The sequence below is a fragment of the Asparagus officinalis genome, chromosome 4, assembly GCF_001876935.1.
Source record: "Asparagus officinalis chromosome 4, Aspof.V1, whole genome shotgun sequence".
Lineage (NCBI taxonomy): Eukaryota > Viridiplantae > Streptophyta > Magnoliopsida > Asparagales > Asparagaceae > Asparagus > Asparagus officinalis.
The window spans coordinates 47,158,267-47,165,493 of NC_033797.1; positions in this window are offsets into that span (position 1 = coordinate 47,158,267).

A 7,227-nucleotide genomic window follows, 5' to 3' on the forward strand; every position below is an offset into this window, starting at 1 on the left:
CTCGCTCTACTCTCTCTCTCATCCTCCCTCTCTTCTCTCACTTCTAGCTCTCTCTTCCCCTCTTGTTTTCTCTCTCCCTCTAAAGCCACAACGAGCTTCTCTCTCTCACTCTCATTTCTTCTTCTCTTTCTCTTCTCTCTCTCTCCGCCACCACGACGCTCCTCCTCTTCCTCCCCCGCTCTTCCCCTCATCACCAAGCTCCACCCCCCTCTCTCCACCACGACCAGCCCCATTCGCCTCCGCCCAGCTCAGCCGGGCGCTGACCGCCGTCGAGCCCCAACCACACCAGACTGCCACCTCCAGCTCGAGCTCCGACCCGCGCCACGCTTAGCCGCCTCCACACCCATCTCCAGCCAACTCTCCAGCCCTCAGGCCTTCGTTACCTGACGAGCCGGCCGGCGAACCCTAACCCCGTCGCCTCTTCAGTTCGACGCCGCGCCAGCTCGAACACCGCCTGCGAGCTCGCGCCCTGTCCCTTCCCTGCGAGCTCCGCCTCCACCTTCTTCTCTCCCACAGAATCCCCACCGACCACGACGCTTCTCCGTCGACCGCCATCGTCAACTCCGAGCACCAACCCACGGGTCAGCCCCTACACCACGCCACCGCTCAGCCCAGATCCGCCCAAAGCACTCTCTCTGTGCCGCTGCCCTTCGTCGCTGACCATCGCTGCCACCAAGCTCCGTCGAACTCGATGCCACGCCAACCGCCTCTGCTCCGCCAGTGCCACCACCCGGAGCTCCGCCGCTGCTCTCCAGCGCCTCCCTGAGCTCCTCCACCGCTGTCGAGCTTACCGCCAACCAGCACCTCCATCGTATGCACGTGTTTGATGATATGCCAACGCGGATCCAGTTGCTGAATCGCACACCAACAGCCTGCGTCGAACCCCGTTGAAGCCCTCAGTGATGACACAACCACGTCGTTGTCGTCCCCTACAAGCCAGTGTCGTTCAGATCCGCTACTCCTTTCAGACCGTCGTACCACATCCACGAGCAGCATCGCTGCCTCGTCATCAGGCCCTGGCCTCGTAGCAAGATCCCTCTTTCTCATAACTGTTATTTCAATTTTAGATCTGTGAATTTAGTTATATGTATAGATAGACAGGTATTATGATATGTAGTAGTTGTGATATATCTACGTGGTTTGTTGATGATTAATATTAAATAATAATGTTATTTGATAAGTAATTAAAGGAATAATTATTTTGTGCAAAAATTGATTTTTGAGATGATTATGCGCTAAATTTAAAAAGAATTTATTTTAAGAACGGAATCATTTTAGATAATTATAATAATTTAAAAGAAACTATCTTATAAGATGAATATTTTTAGAATTATTATAAAATAAATTAAAGAATTTATTTTGAAAGCGGAATTATTTAGATTAATTTTAATTAGAAAAGAAATTATTTTGTAAGAGGGAAATATTAAAGAATGTTTTTAGAATTACTTAAAAGGCGTTTATTTTGGAAAATAGAATTGTTTTTGGATAATTATAACAATAAATAAAAGATTTATTTCGGATAAGGAAATCATTTTGAAGTAAATAAATTTATTAATTTAAAGGATTATTTTTGAATGTGTGATTTTTGTTTTAATTATGTGATATACCATGATATTGTTGCGCATGATTGGTTGACTTATTATTTGCTATTGTGTTTGAGAACCCCTAGCAGTTCATGAATTAGTGAGCCCGTGCGTCATGAACAGACTTAGTGACATGTGGGAGTGTGTTGATTGAGTTTAGGTGGTGAACCGAGTTAATAGAGATTATGATTGTTGATTTAGACAAACAAGAAGAGTTGGGATGGGGATGTCCATGTTCATGTGATCGAATAATAACTATTGATGTATCTTCCAGGCTCACCCTATGATCCAGTTGTAGCTTGGGGGTAGTTTGTTGGGTCAAAGTGAAGCCAATTAGTCACTTTTGGTCCGTGAATTTGATATTCACCCGGGTTTTGCTTGAGTTCGAACCAGGCGATAAAACGGATTGCGTGTAGCCCTCTGACCGATCCAGTGTAGCGGCGGTATTGGGTGCACGTAGAGGATTTGTGAACAGCAGTTATCCGTGATTAGAGTGTTGACTCTTGTGAGATGTGGACAGTGAGTTGAGATAGGATGGTTAGTTAATGACCTCGATTCTTGGGCTAAGATATGATTCTTGTGAAGATGTAGGTCAATTGTGTTTCTTTTCATACATAAATCGGGGTTAATATTTAATTATCTACAATTTGAGACATATGGTATATACATGAGGGTTTCCTTATTTGATTATTTCGCCTCGACGTACTACGTCTCGAGTTGTAGGTTTTTAAATATTAATTCCATCTAGTTGGTATGACCTTGTGACTTGGATGATTATTCTTGATCGATAGCTGCATGATTTCGTTACCCGATTGATTTACGGATTCTTATGATTATCATGTTTTGTAGTGGATTGCATGATGATTTTGTTGAAATTACCAGTTGCACGTCTTTTATCGTTTCGGTTATCGTATCATTTTCCGCTTGGGTTGCGTTCCTTCTTTTCTTCTTGTGGGGTCTTGCTGTGCTATCGCACCCTGACGTACACTTGTTTTCTCTGGTGTACGTCAGACTTAGAAGAAGAATAGGTCCAGCTGGGAGATCGCAGGAGCCAGAGTATTCTCAGCAGGAGTGCCTTCAGACGTAGAAGAAGAAGAAGCGAAGATCTCCTTTCTTTTGGTGAGCTTACCGCCAACCAGCACCTCCATCGTATGCCACGTGTTTGATGATATGCCAACGCGGATCCAGTTGCTGAATCGCACACCAACAGCCTCGTCGAACCCCGTTGAGCCCTCAGTGATGACAACCACCGTCGTTGTCGTCCCCTACAACCGTGTCGTTCAGATCCGCTACTCCCTTTCAGACCGTCGTACCACATCCACAGCAGCATCGCTGCCTCGTCATCAGGCCCCCTGGCCTCGTAGGCAAGATCCCTCTTTCTCATTAACTGTTATTTCAATTTTAGATCTGTGAATTTAGTTATATGTATAGATAGACGGTATTATGATTATGTAGTATGTTGTGATATATCTACGTGGGTTTGTTGATGATTAATATTAAATAATAATGTTATGATAAGTAATTTAAAGGAATAATTATTTTGTGCAAAAGTGATTATTTTGAGATGATTATGCTAATTTAAAAAGAATTTATTTTGAGAACGGAATCATTTTAGATAATTATAATAATTTAAAAGAAACTATCTTATAAGAAGAATATTTTTAGAATAATTATAAATAAATTAAAGGAATTTATTTTGAAAAGGGAATTATTTTAGATTAATTTTAATTAGAAAAGAAATTATTTTGTAAGAGGAAATATTAAAAGAATGTTTTTAGAATTACTTAAAAGGGTTTATTTTGGAAAATAGAATTGTTTTTGGATAATTATAACAATAAATAAAAGATTTATTTCGGATAAGGAAATCATTTTGAAGTAAATAAATTTATTAATTTAAAGGATTATTTTTGAATGTGTGATTTTTGTTTTAATTATGTGATATACCATGATATTGTTGCGCATGATTGGTTGTACTTATTATTTGCTATTGTGTTTGAGAACCCCTAGCAGTTCATGACTTAGTGACCCCGTGCGTCATGAACAGACTTAGTGACATGTGTGAGTGTGTTGATTGAGTTTAGGTGGTGAACCCGAGTTAATAGAGATTATGATTGTTGATTTAGACAAACAAGAAGAGTTGGGATGGGGATGTCCATGTTCATGTGATCGAATATAACTATTGATGTATCTTCCAGGCTCACCCTATGATCCAGTGTAGCTTGGGGTTAGTTTGTTGGGTCAAAGTGAAGCCAATGTAGTCACTTTGGTCCGTGAATTTGATATTCACCCGGGTTTTGCTTGAGTTCGAACCAGGCTGAAAACGGATTGCGTGTAGCCCTCTGACCGATCCAGTGTAGCGGCGTATTGGGTGCACGTAGAGGATTTGTGAACAGTCAGTTATCCGATGATATGAGTGTTGACTCTATGTGAGATGTGGACCAGTGAGTTGAGATAGGATGGTTAGTTACATGACCTCGATTCTTGGCTAAGTATGATTCTTGTGAGATGTAGGTCAATTGTGTTTCTTTTCATACATAAATCGGGGTTAATATTTAATTATCTACAATTTGAGACATATGGTATATACATGAGGGTTTCCTTATTTGGATTATTTCGCTCGACGTACTACGTCTCGAGTTGTAGGTTTTTAAATATTAATTCCATCTAGTTGTATGACCTTGTGACTTGGATGATTATTCTGATCGCTAGCTGCATGATTTCGTTACCCGATTGATTTACGGATTCTTATGATTATCATGTTTTGGTAGTGGATTGCATGATGATTTTGTTGAATTACCAGTTGCACGTTCTTTTATCGTTTCGGTTATCGTATCATTTTCCGCTTGGGTTGCGTTCGTTCTTTTCTTTTGTGGGGTCTTGCTGTGTGCTATGCACCCTGACGTACACTTGTTTTCTCTGGTGTACGTCAGACTTAGAAGAAGAATAGGTCCAGCTGGGAGATCGCCAGGAGCCAGAGTATTCTCAGCAGGAGTGCCTTGCAGACGTAGAAGAAGAAGAAGCCGAAGCTTAGTCATTCCATTCAGTTTGTTTTGTAGCACTTTCATTCCTTTTTTTTCAGTGTATTTTTATATTCTCCAGTATTCTATTTAGATAGTTTTGTATAAGGGCATGTTGACCCGAATATTATGTCTGGGATGAATATTCATTGTGATATGTATTATTTTATTCTGTGTTGTTCATTATATTCTTGCTGATTGTGATCGGGGACCTGTGCCTTTGCATTGTATTATTTCCAGACGCTTAGCGTATTGGATTGAGGAGAAAAAAAAGATAGTGTATATTTCTTCTTAATCTAATACGTCGTGGGCTTGTTCACGTTCCGATTCCCCGATATTTTGGGAAGCGGGGCGTCACACTAGATGCATGATTTCGTTACCCGGTTGATTTACGGATTCTTATCATGTTTTGGTAGTGGATTGCATGTGATTTTGTTGGATTACCAGCTGCATGTTCTTTTGTCGTTTCGGTTATCGTATCATTTTCCGCTTGAGTTTTCGTTCGTTCTTTTCTTTTGTGGGGTCTTGCTGTGTGCCATGCACCCTGACGTACACCTGTTTTCTCTGGTGTACGTCAGACTTAGAAGAAGAACAAGTCCAGCTGGGAGATCGCCAGGAGCCAGAGGATTCTCAGCAGGAGTGCCTTGTAGATAGAGCATAAGAAGAAGTCGAAGCTTAGTTATTTATTTCAGTTTGTTTTTATAGCATTTCCTTTTTTTCGCCTGATCATTGTATTTTATATTCTCCAGTATTTCATTCAGATAGTTTGTATAAGGGCATGTTGACCCGAATATTATGCCTGGGATGATATTCAGTTGTGATATGTATATTTTCTGTTCTGAGTTATTTATTATATTCTCGCTTCTGTGATCGGGGACATGTGCCTTCGTTTTATATTGCTTGACGCTTAGCGTATTAGATTGAGAAGACGGGGTCTAGTACTTATCTCTCCTCAGTCTAATACGCCGCGGACTTGTTCATGTTCCGATTCCCGGATATTTGGGAAGCGGGGCGTGACAGGTTTTTTTTGGTGGCCACGCAGGTCACGGTTTCGATCACGGTCCCGAGTTCCCACTAGTAAGAATGTATTGGACAATTTAAATACATATCATATTTCATCCGTAAGACTATTCTTGAGCTCTTATCCTATTTTCTTGATAGATTTCGTTTCGTCCCTATCTTATCACTCTTTGACTCCGGAATTTTCCACAGTTCTTGTCCTATCGCTTCGCGATTACCCTCTCTTTGTATAATCCATCTTTCCTCGTATCAGTCGTTATTACATGTGTTATTAATTTTATAATTATATTTTCTTTGATTTGACTTATATATCGTTGATTGTATTGATTTATGTATTATTTATTTCATTATTACACACAGTGTTATATTGCTTGTTTTTCATAAAAAAAATATATACAATTACTTATATATTTTTAATTGTTCAAATCATATCATTAAGTGTTTTGTATTGCTACAGATTTCATATATTCATTACATAGCATATCTGATATTCAGATTATTTTCTTGTGTTTAAAATATACTTTTGCATAGTTATATTGTGTATGTGTGCGCTTATCTGTCATACCACCTGTTATTTACTTATGTTTTAGACTATTATATATTGTTCGTATTTTTAGTAATATACTTTAATAAATTCATGAATTTAATATTCTACATATGCACTATATTCTTATCCTTTACATTTTTAGTATATAGTTTCTTATCAGTAAGTTTTGTCTTGTTAGATTATTTTAGTATGTTCGCATTGGTTTTGTTATTTTTAAGAGCCATGTATTTTGATATTTAAGCAATTATTCATATTGTTAAGTTTAGAGTTGAGTTACTAATTATATAGTTATTTTGTTACATTAATTATTATCCTTTTATAATTAATATAAGAGGTAATTCTAATATGCGTTTGTGGGTATGTATAGTATTTATTCATGTTTGTTTATAGTGTATTTACATATTTGTAGTTGTTTTCTTCGTTTTCGATATGTGTTGTTTTATCATTATAACAATATACATTGCATACGCTTGTTAATTTTTGTATTTATTTTATAGTATTGTCTTTTATTATATCATTGTTTGTTGTTCATTCTCTATTCATTTTTTTTCGTTACTTGTGTTATGTTTTACTTTTTCATTCTTTTATAACTACTATTCTTTTTTCATTATGGTGTATTCACGTATATTATTATATTTACAATATATATTTTATTAATTTATAGTCATTCATCATTTTTAGTATCAACTTGTCTAACCGTGTTCTGTTTCATGTATTATCAGTGTTTATGTTCACATGTCCATCAATCATTCATGATATATGTATCTACAATATATCAGTGTTTTTAGTATACGAATTTATGCTCTTCTTATGTTTTTATTTGTTTATAAATCTATTTTATTTTTCATAATTCATGTTTTATGTAATATACATCTTTATTTATGAATACTTATATTGATTGTATTTATGTGATTTTGATTACTATGCCATGTATTGCTACATCTGAATTGATTTTATACCGTAATGATTATTAATGGTGTATCTTGTTTATATTTATTATTTACCTTATGGATATTACTAACATTTTTGATTTATTATATTATTTTTTTAATACATATAT